Raw genomic sequence first — 18,280 nt, 5'->3', positions numbered from 1 at the left:
GAAACTGCCAAGTGCGTATATGATGCATATTTATGTGTTCCTAATATCAGACTTAGAGTGTACTGATCCATCAGCACAAATAATGTTAAAAATGTAATTTGGATCTGGATCCAATTTAGAACCAAAATCCAAGACCCATATTTTATTATGCAAGTCCGCTAAGACTTTGAAAGCAAGAGGTTTTACGTTGAGTAAAAGTAAGACAGAATATATGGAATGTCGGTTTAGTAAACAACGAAGTAGTGATGAGAGTGTAGTGAAGCTTGGTGAGCAAGAAATAGCGGTGGATGACTGTTTCAAATATTTGGGATCTATCATTCAAAAGAATGGAGAAATTGATGGAGATGTAAATCATAGGATTAAGGTTGGGTGGATGAAATGGAAAAGTGCAACTGGAGTGTTGTGCGATCGTAGAATGCCATTGCGGTTGAAAGGAAAGTTTTATAGGACGACAATTAGACCCGCTTTACTATATGGTACGGAATGTAGGGCTGCCAAGAGACATCATTTTCAAAAAATGAGTGTAACTGAGATGCGTATGCTTCGATGGATGTGTAGAAAGACACTAAAAGATAAGATTTGGAACGAGGAAATACGTAAGAAGGTAGGTGTTGCATCCATTGAAAATAAGATGAGTGAGAATCGTTTACGATGGTTTGGGCATATTCGGCGAAGGCCTAATGATGCTCAGGTTAGAAGGATGGAGAAATGGAAAAATATATTAGCTAAAAGAGGTTGGGGTAGGCCTAAGAAGACTTGGATGGAGATGATAAGAAAGGATATGAATGCTTTGAACCTCACCGAGGACATGACATTGGATAGAAATGAGTGGAGGAGAAGGATTCATGTGGAGGACCCAAAATGATTTTCTTTTTGGTTCATATCGCCGACCCCAATTGTTTGGGATGAAGGCGTTGTTGTTGTTGTTGTTGTAAGTCCGCTAAGACAGTAGAAGGCCCTCTCTTCTACCTTATCTTCATTCTATATAAGGACTCTAGAAGAACGGTTGATTTACCAAAGAGACTCTTTGGAGATTGAGCCTATTCCAAACTTAGCATGGGACGTCCTCATCTCCTCAGCCCCTTTGGCTCTATATAACCCCCCCCCCCCCCCAACCTTGTGTTGTATCATCCCTCTTCCAACAAAGTTCTTTTGTGCCGGATTGAGTGTGGGTGAGAGCTAAGGAGTATATATATACACACTCAACTTCTTAGCGTAGTACAACCTTCTTTTGTGCCTTTGTTGGCTATTCCAAACTTCTGCTGCACCATTTTTGGTTCGGTATGCATGTGTCAAATCCTAACAAGTGGTATCAGAGCCTTGTTGAAGGAGTCCACACACACATCAAAACTATGGCGGCAAGCTCCAACAATTTCGTCACCAATCTCCCAACTTCAAGCATCAGTATTCGATGGTGAAGGCTATGATTTTTGAAGCGTCAAAATAAAGACTCTATTCGCCTCACAAGAACTTTGGGAGCTCCTACAAAATAGATATGAGGAACCGAATGATGACACAACTCTTGCATCTGTTAGAATTAGGGTTTCTGAATTTCTTGCAGAGAAAAAAAGAAGGCAGCAGCATGTAGGAGCTGAATATGCATGATTCCCAATGTGGGAAATTGTGCCTCTTGCTATTCCTTTTATATTGACAGCTCTATGTTAAGTTACATACCAAAAATGCCCTTGTTTACATATAATACAAAAGAAGACTAATGAGGGGCATTTAAGACAAAGAAAAATATAACACAACATTATTGACATGGATCCTAGATCCTGACCCAGATCCAATCCTGATCTAGATCCGACCCCACGCTAGTAGCCTCCCTCAAGTTGAACATGGTTATCAACCATGGACAACTTGCCTCTAAAATACCAAAATTTGTTCTTCGTGAGGCCTTTGGTAAATAAATCAACTACTTGTTCCTCAGTCTGTACATATTTTGTCTCTATCTCTTGATCTTCAACTTTCTGACGAATGAAATGTTGATCAATTTCAATATGTTTCCTTTTCCCATGCTGAATAGGATTTACCGAAATGTTGATAGCCCCTTGATTATCAGATAGCAATAAGGATTTGGGTACAATTTCTCCCAAATCATATAACATGTGTCTGATCCAAGTCAGTTCAGCAGTAACAACAACCATGGAACGATATTTTGCTTCCGTACTGGACCTTGTTACAGCCTTTTGCTTCCTACTACTCTATGATACAAGATTCCTCTCAATAAAAATGCAATATCCAGATACAAATCTCCTTTCATTAGGATCACCAGCCTAATCAACATCTGAATATAATATAACCATCATCATATCTTCATCTACCATCATTTTTTTGTAAAACGAACCATCTCCTGCAACCCCCTTTAAATATCTCATGATTCTTTTCAAAGCCTCCATGTGTGGCAGCCTAGGTTGATGCATGAATTGTGACACCTGATTGACAACAAACACGATATCCAGATGAGTAAATGTGAGATAATTGCAACATACCAACCACACTTATGAACCTGGTCGGATCGCAGTACAGTTCTCCTTTACTAACACTCAATCTTTGATGAATAGGGACAAGTGTTACTGCCGGTTTACATTCCCTCATCCCCGTCTTATTAAGAAGATCCATCGTGCATTTATGCTATGTAAGGATGAGGGAATCATCTTTTCAATCTACCTCTATACCAAAAAAATATTTCAACAGTCCAAGGTCCTTCATCTTAAACCGTTTATTTAAGAAAACTTTCACCTCCTCAATATGTTTATCACAATTGTCGGTAACAATTATATCAACATAGATAAGGAGTAGAGTAATAAAATTGTTACCTTTGTAAATAAAGAATGAATGATCTAGTGGAGAACGAAGAAAATCATAACCTTGGATCGCAAGAGAAAACTTTCAAATCACGATCTCTAAGCTTGTTTCAACCCATAAATGACTTTCTTTAACCTGCAAACATAAGCCTTCGGATCATCCTCACTATATCCTGGTGGTTGCTTTATATAAACTTCTTTTTTAAGGTACCCATGCAAAAATGCATTCTTCACATCCAATTGGCTTAATTTTCATCCATGATCAACCGCTAAGGACAAAATAATTTGAATGGTACCTATTTTAACAATAGGACTAAAAGTTTCATCATAATCATGTCAATACTCATGTGCGAATCCTTTTGATACCAACCTGACTTTATATCTCTCAATGGTACCATCGGGTTTGTATTTTATTTTATACACCCACTTCGAGCCAACTATATTTTTATCAGATAGTCTTTTCAATCTCCCAAGCCTGACATTTATGTAAAGCCTCTATTTCTCCATTCATGGCCTCTATCCACCTATTGGATTGTATTGTGTGCTGAAACATTTTGGGTTCCTACTGCCTTTCAATCTGGGTGAGAAAATATTGAAAATTCGTGCTAAAATTTCATAGCTTACCCATCTTTTGATCAGATGTCGCACCCTGTTTGACCTTCTCATTGGCTCGAGTTGACTCCCTTGATCCGATTGTGGTTGTTGATCACTCGGGACTGACTGTTGTTGACCTTTATTGTGTCTTGTGTAGATGTATCCTTTAAATTTTCCTAAGTTTATCTGTGCATTGTCAGAATCAGCTTCTATGTTGACCTCAGGGGCATCATTCTCTAATTCATTATCATGAACTTGGTCAGAATTGTGATTCGGCTGCTGCATTTCGTTACTCATTGCTGAAAATAAACCATCATCTAACCAAGGATGATATACTCAATACTATTGTTGTCCTGTAAGCCATGATTATTGCACATATCATTAGAAAAATTACACTCGTCAAATATAATATTTTTGGAGATTTTGATCTTTCCTGACTTAGTATCGTAGCATCGATAATCCTTGTAGTCATCAACATATCCAAAAAAGCGACATATACAAGCCTTGTCCTGAAATTTATTTCTTAGTTGGCTGTCCACATGAACATAGCATACACAATCAAACGCCCTTAACTCATTATAATTTGGATGCTTCTCAAATAACATGAAGGAGAACTATTTTGCAAGAGTTTCATGGGCAATCGGTTTATGATATGAACAAATGTATGAAATGCCTTGATCCACAGTTTTATGAAAATCTTACTTGCATGTATCATGGACAATGCATTCTCCACAATATGGCAATGCTTTCTTTCGGCAATGCCATTCTGCTAAGGTGTCCGCAGGCATGAAACTCATTGATTAATCTCATTATTCCATAAAAAAATCAATAAATTCCTTTGATGAGTATTCACCACCACCATCATACGGGAAATTTAGAATGCTCAAGGAAAATTGGGTACGAACATAAGCACAAAATTGTTTGAACACATCAAAAACTTTAGATTTGTGTTTCAAGAAGAATATACAAGTGTAGCGAGAATAATCATCGATGAATAAAACATAATATTTACTACCAGACAAAGAGACAAGTGGAATATAAATAATGAATAGAATGAATAATTTTCTTTTATTATATGAATTGAATGGAAGTACATGACTTTTGCAAACTTGACAACTAGGATATAAACTATCACCAGACTCGATCCAAGACAGATTTACGCAGCATTTTATTTGAAACTAATCTCTCAATAAAAACTCAACCACATTTGACTGACCAGACTCTGAAATATTGAAGGCACATGCAGAGGACTCTACCTTCAAATGACTATCCAATTTAGCTCGGGCATTAAAGGGGTCTTCTCTGAAGACATACATATTACCACATCTTTTTCCTTCAACGAACGTCTTCCCTGTTTGAAGATCCTTTATATACACAGAAGATGGAATAAACTCAATGTAAGAATTGGTATCATCAACAAGTTTAAAAACATAGACTATATTTTTTTTTTATGTTAAGAGAATACAATACATTGGATAAATTAATGGGACGAGATTTAGACAGATAAATACAGACATTTTCAGAGTATGTGATGGGGTGGGATCCACCATCTCCAGTAATAATATTACTTTTACCAGAATAAGGGATTAATCTAGAGAATTTACCTGCATCACCTGTGACACGACTGGCAGCCCCTGAATCCACATACTAGACACCCTGGCCATTTTGTTTAAAACTTAGCCAAGAAAGTACAGCCAAAAGAAGTTTCTTGTTAGGGTCATTATGTCCCTTATTTTGTCTTTAATCACTAGACAAGGGTTTACCTTGAGCTTTAGGATTATACATTGAGTCATCCTTAAACCAATATTTTGCCTTTACATGACCCTTCTTTTTGCAGATATAGCATGTAAGAATATTATTAGAGTTACCTCTTCCTGCAAAAGGTCTATTAGGAGTAGGAACTATTCCATGTCCTCCTTGATAAAAACATCTGCCTCTACCACGTCCACGATTCAGAAATGTTTTCGTAACCAATACCTCATGTGAATCTGCTTCAACCCTTCCCATGTCAGACATTCCCTTCAATAACATCTCATAATTAAGGAGATTGGCCTTCATATCATCAAAACTACAAACAGTCCCAGTGTACTGCAAGGTTGTGGACAACACATGAAACTTGGGTCCCAATGTAAAAACAAAAAAAAATTCTGGATCGGGTTGGATCCGGATCCGACCCAGATCCAAACTCGGTAAGGCCTCCCCCCGTGCCTATTTAAAGCACGCAAGGGGGGTAGGGTTTCTCATTCGAGAAACCCTCCCCTGCTGCCTCTCTCTCTCCTTGTTCGTCTGATCCTCTCTCCCGCTCTCACCTTCCTTCCGGCCGGCAGACCTCAGGCGAGCTCCCCTCCGATGAGCTCCTGTTCGACGAACCCCCTCACGCACAACTCCCTCTCTCGTCTGCCGATGCCGGTGACCTCGGTCCCTTTCGTCGCCCCCCTGCAGGTAACCCCCGACTCCCCTCTCTTTCCTTTGTCGTCTTCATCTTCTTCTTCTGTTGTCTTCTTCCTCTTCTTATGTTTTCTTCTTCTTTGTACCCCTTTCCTCTTCTTCGGCAGGATGGCAGGGGCGACGCCCCCCCTGTCGTCTGCTTTGGGTTGGTTGGCATCTTTCGACAGGCCAGCAGAGGTGATGCCCCCTGCCGCCTGCGTTTAGTCGGTCGGTAGGGGTTTTAGCCCCTGCCTCTAGTATTCTGGTAGGCCGGTAGGGGCGACACCCCCTGCCGCCTGTGATAAGGCTTTTGGCAGGGGCTTTTGGCACCTGCCTTGCTTTTTTGGCAAGTAAGTAGGGGCCTTGCCCCTGCCGCCTGAGTATTCTCGACAGGTAGGGACAAAGCCCCTACCCCCGATCCTTTCTATTTTCGCAGTGGAGGGGCCGAGCACTCTCCCTGCTTTCTCAAGATACATGGGAGGGGCTCATCCCCCTCCTTGTCTCCCTGTTGTGCGAGATACAGGGGAGGGGCTCGGCCCCCTCCCTGTTTCCTTTTTCGCCAGGGAGGGGCTTAGCCCCCTCCGTGTCTCCTTGTGGTATGGGTTACGAGGGAGGGGCTTGACCCCCTCTCTATTTTCTCTTTTTCGTAAGGGAGGGGCTGAGACCTCCCCCTGTCTCCCTACTCCTGTTAGGGCCCGAGGTTGTGTTAGGCTTATCAAGCCAGGCCCACTCTTTGCTTTTGGCCACTACAGACAGGGTCGGGCTCAGCCTTACCACCGAGCCCCCACCTGCCTCCCTTGTGTTGGATGGCAAGGCCAGGTTCGGCCTGGGTTGCTAACCCTTTGCCCCGCCCCTTACATGTTTTCTCTTCAGGTTTTTGTGCAGCTACTTACGTTTTATCTTTCGCAGCTCGCACGATAGATCCTTCTCGTGCCCCGCAGCCCGAGCCCTTCGTTACATACGCATGAAGGCAAGCGCAACCCCGAAACCCTCAAGGTAGGGAAAAGTCACGCAATGGACTTTGGATGAACTGAACTAAGCTAAAACATTTAAAAATGGAAATTAAAGCAATTATATATATAGAAGTATGCTTTTTAAAAGGACGCAGTTTTGCGATCCTTGTCATTTTCATTGTGTCATTTCATTTGCCATCGCGCTTTGCGCCTAGGCTTTGTTTACGCACTCCTGCTTTCAGTCTTTTCTTTGTCGCCGCGCATTGCGCCTAGGCTTTATTTACGCACTCCTGCTTTTAGTCTTTCTTTTGCTGCTGCGCATTGCGCCTAGGCTTTGTTTACGCACTCCTGCTTTCAGTATTTCCTTTGTCGCCGCGCATTGCGCCTAGGCTTTGTTTACGCATTCCTGCTTTCAGTCTTTCCTTTGTTGTCGCGCATTGTGCCTAGGCTTTGCTTACGCATTCCTGTTTCAGTTTTTCCTTTGTCGTCACGCTTTGCGCACAGGCTTTGCATTTGCGCTCCTGCTTTCAGTCTTTACTTTGTCGTCGCGCTTTGCGCCCAGGCTCCTGCTTTTGCAAATGTTTCGTTACCGCTTTGCCATTGCACATGACGCTCATGATTTCGCTCATCGCATGTATTATTAGTTGCATCCTCGTGGAGTATGCATAGGCATTTACCACTCCCCCTCTTACAATAAGAGATGAGTCGGGGGCTTAAATGATACATCATCGACTAAGAAGGGGGATCTTTAGCAAGGATCCCGGCTTTTCGAGTGAGTAGTCCTGCAAAGCAGACTTGAGGATTTTTGGGAGTTACGCTAAAACATTCAAAACTACTCAAATCTACGTATTTGGAAAGGGGGTGTTTGTCTATTTCAGTTTGTGCATCCAACACATCTCAGGTAACCCCGAATAAGGGCTCGAACGAACTTCTTGGTGGGGGTTCTGTTGAGAAACTTGTATCCCGTTCATCAAGGCCAATATCGAGTCATGCGAGGCATGCAAATACTTCGATAACAGATGAGAGATTCTAGAAAATCACATGCCTTATATTGGCACGAGTTGTCCCCTTCATCATAGAGTACTTGTAGACGTGCATTGCTCATTAGTACTACGATGATCAAATGAGACGGTCATGTGACCTCGAACAGTGTTAAATGCACAATACTGTAATCACATAAAATGGTGATTGATCGCCTTCACAGGAAAGATGCTCGAATGGTTGAAAGACCAGAGCATGTAGAATGGGTCGTCAGTTAAGCAACGCTTGACGCACCCATTCGCCTTTTGTTTCTGTCAAGGGAGAGGATGGATCAGTACAAAAACTTCAATGGACAGGTTGTTAACAACCACCCCACGGGCAAAAATTCGGCATCCCCAATCATTGGAGTTAGGAAAAAGGGGCTACAAAAGTTAGCTCAACACTTGTGCAGAAGTTGGATGCATTCGTTGCCAAGTAACTGCCTTTGGAAAATCCTCTCTCGGCTAAAAGTCATCCCCTTAGGAGCGGACTCAACTTGCTATTCGGGTTATTGAAAATACATGACATAATAGACCCCTGAACTAGTCTCAGTGGTTTCTACGATTCGTGCCTTGCGCGTACCCGCAGGCCAACTAATATCGAAACAAAAGTTATACGGTTCACATTACTTGTTGGTTGTGCACTGTGCGTTGATTAACTGTTAATGCCAGTTGTAGCATTTCTCTTGCATAGATCAATTCTTAATGCTAGTTGTAGCATTTCTCTGTGGTGATTAAACTACTAATGCTAGTTGTAGCTTTTCTCCTGCACTGATTAGTTGTTAAATGCTAGTTTTAACATTTCTCTTGCGCTGATTAACTCTTGATGCTAGTAGTAGTTTTTCATTTGTTTAAACTGCTAAGCATGATAAAATTAAATGTAAGTACTTAATTTTGTTTTGCATTGTCCCACTTGTGCACCTACTAGTTTTTCATGAAATTGACCCATTTTATGGGCATAGGTCATGATTAGGTCTGCACGGACTGCGATGGCACGATGGCGTGATGAAATCAAGATGAGACTTTTTGCCTAATGTTTCGCTCCTGAGGATGTTTTGATAAATTTGCATAAAGGTTTTCTTGAAAACTCCTCCTTTGTACAAGTCTTAAATTATTAAAAAGAGCATTTCAGAATCTATTTGGTTTATTAAATGTACGGAGTTTCAAATCTGTTGCGAAAGAAAGTATAATGCGCCCAAGGTCCATTGACTTGTTATTTCAAACCAGAGTTACCGAAAGCGCCTAGGCAAAAGGGGAAGCGTGCTTCGAAAGCGCGAAACGTTGCGCTTTCGAAGCGTGAGGGGAAGCGTCTCCCTTTTTTTGGGAAGCGCACTTCCCTTTTATGGGAAGCATGTTTCCCTTTTATGGGAAACACGCTTCCCATTTATGGGAAGCGCGCTTCCCCCACGCTTCCCTATTTTTTTCATTTTTTCGCTTCCGGTTCACTTCCTAGGTCGCTTCCGGTTCGCTTCCTAGGTCGCTTCCGAGACAGTTCAGAATTTTCTTCTAAGTGGTCCCACGCCTCCCCGCTTCCTAAATTTTTGAAAGTGCCTCGCTTCCCGCTCCCACTTCCTCGACTGGTAACTCTGTTTCAAACACTATTTTTCGCTGAATTACTATTTAAAAACTCTGATAAACGAATGATTACAAAGCTTTAGAATTTTTAGTAAAAAGTTCTAAGTCCTGGATTTTTGGGGCGTTACACCCAAACCAACTAAAGCTTGTTGAATTTTGTCTTTGTCAAAAACTTCGCATCCAATCAATGCCAAATGATCTATGATGAACTTAATTTTGTTAAAGTACTCCATAATAGACATGGATGCTTCATTTTTCAACATCTGAAATTCTCTTTTCACTTAAATGACCTTACCCTCTGAAATATGAGAATAAGTTTGCATCAATAGGTTCAATAATACCATGGCACTGCAGTCATCTGGAATGCCCACTAATACTTTTTGATACAGAGTACAAGTAATATATGCTACTAAAGCATGATCCTTCTTCATCCAGTTGGTATAATCTGGATTATGAACTGTTTTGGTTGCACTAACAGCCCCTTCGTCATCTTTAATTTCTTGCATAAAAAACTCAGATGGAGTAGCTACTGATCCATCTAGATGACCAGCAAGATCCTGGCTCCTGATAAAAGAAATGATTTTCCTCTTCCAAGTAAGAAAGTTGGAATTGTTCAATTTTTCATAGATCAATTGGCTGAGAAAATTGGCAGAGATGGACCCTAGAAAAATTTGAATCCATGAGGGATAAGTGAAAAGGGATAATACCACATGATAAACCATGGGACCACACAATAAACCACGGGCAGAAAACGATAATGAGCAAAGGAAATATCACACGATAAACCACGAGCAAGAAACGATAATGAGCAAAGGCAATATCACACGATAAACCACGAAGTAAAATAAGTCAGAAAACTTTTTTTTTACATATAGGGTTAAAACCAAACCCAACGATTACCAGTTATTAGCAAGAATACTTTAAGCAAACCCACATATTGACATCAATTTTGGATTGCTTTCGCACCACCAATATATATCAAAAATATTGTGTGATATGTAAAGGAACAAATTCAATCAAGGAAGCAAGATATCAATCAGAAAAATAAGGAAGAAAACAAGAGGCAAAGAATAAGGAAAAAGATTGAATGATTTTTATCTATAAAGGATAAAACCTAAACACGTTTTGAGAAAGAAACATGACCCAAGAATTTTGAATAAGACACAAGCAAGTTTTATGGGAATCAAGGTTAATGATATGAATCAGAATAATGGAGAAGAAAGAAATGCAGATTTGAAGAAAACTTGAGGAAGAAGAAAGAATGAGAGGGAATAGAAATAGATAGTTACCCTAAAGAAGAGAAATCAGATCTTGAAGGTCCTAAAGATTCACCAGTTCTAATCTGAATCATGGCTCTGATACCATGTTAGAATTAGGGTCTTTGAATTTCCTACAGAGAGAAAAAGAAGACAGCAACATGTAGGGGCTGAATATGCACGATTCCTAATCTATGTCACATGAGTGCGAGTATGGGTGCGGAGCAATTTCAAAATTTTTGGACACGGGGACACAGCTATATATATATATATATGTGTGTGTGTGTGTGTGTGTGTGTGTTTAAATATATATATATATATATATATAACAATAATAAGATTATAAATTTTAAAGCAAAAATAAAAAGGTAATTCTATTGAAGTAACACAAACTTACCAAAATATAACACATAAAGAAGCTTGTGAGTGTGATACCGCCTTGGATCCGGGTCGGGTCCGGACGAGTCCAAATTAATTTTAATAAATGGACAAAAATAGACTCGGTCAAAGTTAATCGAGTCCAAAATGTGGAAGGACTCGGCCCTAGTGCGTTGACCGAGTCTGATACTTAGTTGACCGTGTCAGCCCCATGTCCGCACCCGTGTCAGGGCGAGTCAACGCGGGTGCGTCGACCTTTTAGCGGAGTCTGTGTGACTTAGTTCCTAATGTGGGAAATCATGCCTCTTGTTGTTCCTTTTATATTGACAACTCTATGTTAAGTTAGATACCAAAAATGTTCTTATTTACATATAATACAAAAGAAGACTAATAAGGGGCATTTAAGACAAAGGAAAATATAAAACAACATTACTGACATGGATCCTAGATCTTGATCCAGATCCAATCCCACGCTAGTAGCATCATGGACTCCAGCAAAACAAACAAAATTCAAGAAGAACAAGAAGAAAGACGAGAAGGCGCTTCTTTGCATCCAACTTAGGATAAGCAATTCGATCTTCCCCCGAATTATGAATGCCGCCACATCAAAATATGCTTGGAATAGTTTAAAAGTTGAATACCAAGGCTCGAAAAAATAATCACCATCAAACTTCAATCCTTATGGAGAGAATTCAATACACTTTCAATGAAAGACAGTGGAAAGCATACAATTTTTTTTTCAAGAGTTGCTAGAATTATAAATCAAATTAGGAGGTACGGCGACAAAATTCTAAGAAGCTTACCGATAAAATATGACTATTTTGTAGCAGTGATAGAGGAATCGAATGAGCTAACAACCTTGTTTTTACAAGAGTTAATGGGATCTCTCGAGGTACATGAGAAGTAGATATCAAGGTCCGAACCTTAAAATCTTGAGCATGTACTCCAATCAAAGCTCAACATCGATGAAGAAAAAGAAAACTCCAATAAAAAATTACAATTTGGAAGAGGAAGCAAAAAAAAAAATTGGCTAGAGGCCACGATACAGGAAAAGGTTATTCTAATGAACCTAACTAGGTTACCGCGACACGACACTTAGGGTGCCATACTTGTGTCGACACGTGTCAACACGGGTATTGGTAGTTGGACACAACATTTGTCGTGTCCTATATTATATTATATATTATATTTTCAATATATAATATATATTTTAGATATATAATATATATTTTTAGTATATATTTTAGATGTATAATATATATTTTTTAGTATATATTTAGTCGTGTCCCCGTACCCACATTTTTTGGAATTGTCGTGTCGTACCCTCCGTACTCGTACCCGCACCCGCACTTGTACCCAGGTGACATAGCAGCCTATACACCATAAGCAATCAGAAAAGTATTTCTGTGTGTAAAAAGCCTGGACATAAATCCAGAGTATGCTGATTCAAGCGCAAAAAATGTTGAGTTCCAAACCACTCCCTGAAGAATTATTGATTTCAAGAAAAAAAAATAAGTCCAATTTTTCAAAAAATGAATATGAAAAAGGCCAAATGTTTTTTTCATGCATGAATGCCCAACATAATGTTAAGATTACTCTATCCTTTTTATATGTATATACTATACATATATTTATATACATATATATTCATTGTAAAGTCAACTAAAGTAGACTTTACACTAGTTGTTGGGAACTCAACCCAACAACTAGATTTGTGTTGGAAACTAAACCCAACAGTTAGATTTCTAGTCCAATGGCTAGAGAGGACTCTCTCTCTCTCTCTCTCTCTCTCTCTATATATATATATATATATATATATATATATATATATATATATATATATATATATATATATATATATATATATATGAAGTGTGTGTGCTTATTGTGGGTGAGAGAGTGATAGGTAGTTTTAGGTTCTTTTGTGTGTATTATAGTGATGCCCTTAAGTATTTATTTATTTTATATATTTTTGTTCATTATGAATGAAATCACTTATTCATACAACTTGTATCAAGTTTTGCATATTGTTAGTATTCAAATACATTTCGATTGGCATTTAGACTACGATTTGGAATGTCTTGAGTTTTGTGCTATTTCGTGACATGGTATCAGAGCAAGGCATCTTGGTCTTATCATCTTATTTGTGTTTGTGTTTCAAAAGAAAGATTTGAATTGATGCACGACTTGGACTCAAGATTAGACTTGCTAGTCGGGGAAGCGGGAGCAGGAAGCAATTCGGAAAATGAAGCACTTCCAAAATTTTAAAAATCGGGAAGTGTGAGACGACTTAGAAGCAAACCAGGAAATGTCTCGAAAGCGAGAAGAGAAGTGAACCAGAAGCGAGGGAGAAGTGGAAAAAATGAAAAAGAATGAAAAACAAGAAGAAAAAAACAAAAAATAAGGAAAAAATAAGGGGAAGTGAGCTTCCCCTAAATGGAAAGCATGCTTCCTAATTAATTTTGGCGCTTCCCAGCACGTTTTGGAAGCACCGCGTTTTGTGCTTCCGAAACACGCTTTGGGGAAGCGCGCTCCCAGGTCCTATGGCACTTCCGGTAACCCTGCTCAAGACTCGTATTCTTGTATGTATTTTTTTTTGGATTCTCTACTTTAAACTTTTATGGTATATATTTAAAAATGTATTTGAAATATTGTGGCTATTTATTAAAAAAATATGTTTTCAAATTAATTAAAATTAGAATTTATGAAAATTATTGTCTTTTAACATATGTTTTTGCATAAACATGTTTAATTAAAGTATATATTTTGATTATGAATATATATTTTTTGAAAAATATCATAGAATATATGGTTTCTTAAAATCTTAAATACTATGCGTGTAATCTTGTTTTGTGAAAATTTATCAATTGTCATCTTGTTGTGCACATGATTGCACTATATTTTTCATCTACCGTTATTTGAATTGATTTAAAACTTTGCTTTTTTAAATCGGTTCTTATATATGAACTCACTTATTTGGAATCTATGAGTATTTATTGCCATCTTATGGCTTTTGGTTATCCATCATAGAATTTTATATGATCCATCATTTTCTTTTACCTTTTTGTTGGGGTGAGTTATGTGCACCTCAGTTTGTGTTAGTTTAGATTGTTAGCTTATAGTCTGGCTCTAACTGACGATTGTTTGATCTCTGGTTCTGTGAGTATATTATATCACTCATTTTTTTATTTTGCCATTGTTATTATGGATGCTTATAATTATGATTATTTGTGATGGCTATCTATTTTTGAAACCATGGTGTTTCAAAAGATTACTAAAATTGATATCCTTATTTTTCTTGGAGACATTAATTTGTTTTTTCTACAAGCTCTCCTTACCTCGTATGTTATTTCCTTTTATTTCTCTTATTTAAGTGTCATTATACGTAGACAATAGATGTTTTCAATGTGATGGGTTATGTGCACCCGTTGATTATTCACACTTTTTATATGTTTGCTTAGCCTATAAGTGGCTTTGTAATTATACTCTTGTTCTAGTAACTGATACACATATTTTAAGTGTCATTATATGTAGACAAGAGATGTTTTCAATGTAATTAGATATCTGCACCCGTTGATTATTCACACTTTTTTTGTGTTTGTTTAGCCCATAAGTGGCATTGTGATTATACTCTTATTCTTGTAGCTGATACACTTGATTTTTGAGGTTTGGAGGTCTAGTGAGGTGATTGCTTATAGTAGTTGAACTATTGTTGAGATTTGCAAATATCATTCATTGTGTTATGTGAAATTTTTTAATTTTTAAATTTTTACTACTCATTTGTCCTTGTATAGGAAATGATTATTGAAATATTTTTATGCATTTTGCATTAATATGCTTCAATTGCATGATTAAAGATACTTTAAATTTGTTTTATGATTGGCTGCCTTGCGTGTTTTGCATAAATATTGATATTCGCAAACTATCATTTCTTGATATTTGTGGAATTTTAATTCTCTTCATATTTTTTGTAAGGTGTTGCCTTTTGATAGTTTTTCATTATCTCTTAAAACGGGTCCATAAGTGACTTTTTCATTGATTCTAAACTATTGTATGATTCATTCATATGTGCATTAGTTGTGGTTAATATTGCTTCTAAAATGTAGTAGTTAATTGATCCATGATTATTTGTATCTTCTTAAATCTTTATTGAATGACTTAGAATAATTTTTTATATCTTCCGCTATGTAAAAATGATTTGTTCTTGAAAGAAAATCTAACTGAATAATTTACTCTCCTTTGTGGGATTTTGGGATTTAAACTCTTTTGTGAGTTATTTCCTCATAGTATTGATGTTGGTTGAAAATCCATGCCTTTTATGCATTAAGCTACATTTCGTGATAGATATATGTAAGTATTGACATTGAATAACGCATGTCTTCATGAATTTTAAAGTAATTATGATTTATGAGCTTATCTTTGAGATATTTGATGCATGCATTTCTCTTTTTGATAATATGCAATTATATTTTCTTATGAATTAAGAACTATGATTTCTTAAAATTATCTATTGAAGTGAGTCTCTCAATGACTTTGTGTTTGAAAAATTAATGATTTTTCAAAATTAAAATTTTTAAATGATTTTGAAAAATGTTAAATTGTCTTATTAAATATTTTCTATATATTGTATTTTTAATGTGTTTGGGCATCCTCTCTCCATAATATATAAATGATATAATTTATTTATGAAATCTTTTATGTTTTATGATATATATGTGTATAGTTGAGATGTTTTGTTAGATCTATTTACAGGTTCTCAAATATTGATGATATTGAAGATCCTAAAGACTCATATAATAGAGCATATGTGATGCTGGGCAGGACCCGATTGGGTCCATCGTGCCACCCGATCCGCCACAAAGGGTAGATGAAGGACCCCGCGTGTATGACTCACTTGCAGGGACGGAGCCACGACGCAGAGAGGTACCCCTGGGCACCTACGCCAGGCGTGGTGGAGTTCACACGCCCCAGAACCAGCTGGAGATAGAGGCTGACCCGGATCGTGGATCGGATCCAAATCTGGATCCGCGATCCGAGTCCAGTAAATAGCCTTTAAGAGGCCATTCCTAGGGTTGCGTGGAGGCAGAGATGATTGAAAGCTCCAGTCGTTATTTCCTCCAGCAGTTTTCCTATTCTTTATTGCCTGCATACTGTTTTTCCCTTTACGTTCTTTATTGTTATTGATTTTTCCCATTGTTTAGTGCAACTGTTTGATTTTAATAAAGAGTTTCAGCCACACCGATTCACGGTGGGCCTTTGTTTCACTCCTCCAACGTGGGCTGCATCAAAGTGGTATCAGAGCAACACCCATCTTCATCAGCGAGATGGCTCTTGAAGCAGGGAGCGATCCGGTGCGAGGCGAGGAACGTGAGGAGGCTGGCAGCGAAGACCCCTTACTGCGTGTCATGGACGTATTGACGAAAATCCAAGAGAACATGCTGCGAATGAGTAGGGATATCGCCGGCCTGTCAAAGAGGATGGACGGGTTTGAAGATCGCGTGACAACGATCGAGAAACCCCAAGAGCCGTGCGCAACACTGTGCGCAGGCCTCGTCGAGGGCGCAGCCGCAGGTCCACTTCCCAACGTTACCGCATCCCTGCAGCCGACGCAAATCCAGCAGGGTCGAAGCACCGCGTTCCTGCCGGCGACAGCCACCGTCCCAGATCTGAGTAACTCGCAGCAACACCAGGGAGCCCCGATGAGCAGCAACTCCCTGGTAATGGCCCCGCACTCCAAACAGCGTCCTCCTGCGTTGGGATTGCAGGTAGGACCGAACCTGCTGGTCCCCAGCAGTGCGCTGGGGCCACCTGCAGGTCCCGGCGCGTGGTCGCGCGTACCTGGGGCTACGCTGCAGGGCGACCCGAGCCTGCAGGGTCCCAGCCTTGCGCTGGGCCCACCTGCAGGTCCTTGGTCATTGCAGGGCACCATGCACGAGGTGCTGCAGATGGATCTGGGTTGGCAGGGCCCCAGCGTCACGCTGGGCCCAGTTGTAGACTCGGGTTCGTCTGTCCGAACCAGGGGAGAGTCATCTCTCCCTCCCCACCCCGCGCGGGGAGGCTCCAAAACAGTACCTCTACGAGTGGGGGCGGGCCAAAACCATTGGGGTGGACCTGACGCCAGAGGGTCCAACCAGGTTTTTGTTCCAGCAGGGCACAGGCCCGTTTCGGTGGGACCAACCCTTGGGTCCCAGGGAGCGGGTTTGGGTCTAGACATCCCTTACCCAACCTACCTAGTTGGTTCAGGTGCGCGGGCAACCCCGAACCAGAACCAACCCAGTAATTTTGACCTTCAAAGTAGATCCCATGCCGACCCTAGCCCATATCGGACCCGGACGGAGCTCCAGTTTGGATTTGAGCCGGGTCAAAACCAGACCCATAATCTCTTGGATCGGGGATCGAGTTCAGACCAAGCCTATTATCCCCACAACTCGAACATCGATCCAGCCCATCCATATCTGGGTCCGACGAGTACTGTAGGAATGGGCCCAATCCATATCCCATCGGGCGAATCAACCCATCCATATACCCACCAGACCCCATACCCATACCCAAATCCAAACCCACTTGTCTACCCAACCCTGACCTAGAACCAACACAACATCCGATCCAACACCATACTCATAACCCACAACCATATTACACCAACTCTACCCGCCAGGAACCTGAACCCCACCCGAACCCTCAACCCCCCCTTGGACTTCCCGTCATCCCAGTACCACAATACCGGCCGCAAATGGTGCCCGTCCACGGGCAAACTAGACCGAGGCAATGTCAGCAAGAACCGGCGCGCCCTGACCGCCGACCCCCCGTCGGGAGAGTTCGACAGCACCAGCATCCAGGCGAGGAACACCGCACTACGGCCAACGAAGCAGTATGGGACGACGACATTTTCTGGAACGAGCATCCTGCAGGACTGGTAGAACCACGACAACAGAGAGCACCCGACCATTCCTCCACTTATGGCGTGAAATTGGATCTTCCAGAGTTTGCAGGACGATTCGACGCGGAGCAGTTTTTCGACTGGTCTTATGTCGTGCAGTTCTTCTTCGACTATCATACCGTCGTTGAGCATCGTCGTGTTTCGCTAGCATCTACGCGCTTAAGAGGTCTAGCGCAGACATGGTGGGTGGAGCTACAACGATCGAGAGAGCGGTAGGGATTAGAGCGTGTACAGTCGTGGGAGGAAATGCAAAGATTGATGCAGTCAAAATTCGTGCCTTCTGATCACGCCGAGCGAGCCTACAAGGAATACCTGACCCTGCGTCAAGGCT

At 40.3% G+C, this 18,280-nt stretch overlaps 1 protein-coding gene across 1 annotated transcript in view; it reads right to left on the bottom strand.

Annotated features, from left to right (window-relative positions):
- LOC149843710 (putative magnesium transporter NIPA3) overlaps window positions 1–18,280 on the bottom strand; it is a 37,596-nt gene that overhangs the window by 2,494 nt on the left and 16,822 nt on the right. The gene's annotated exons all lie outside the window — the stretch shown is intronic.

This window comes from Nuphar pumila, chromosome 3 (genome assembly GCF_984573655.1).
Source record: "Nuphar pumila chromosome 3, dmNupPumi1.hap1.1, whole genome shotgun sequence".
NCBI classification, from domain to species: domain Eukaryota; kingdom Viridiplantae; phylum Streptophyta; class Magnoliopsida; order Nymphaeales; family Nymphaeaceae; genus Nuphar; species Nuphar pumila.
The sequence above is the reverse complement of the archived record's forward strand: the minus strand, read 5'-3'. Positions and strand labels throughout refer to the sequence as shown.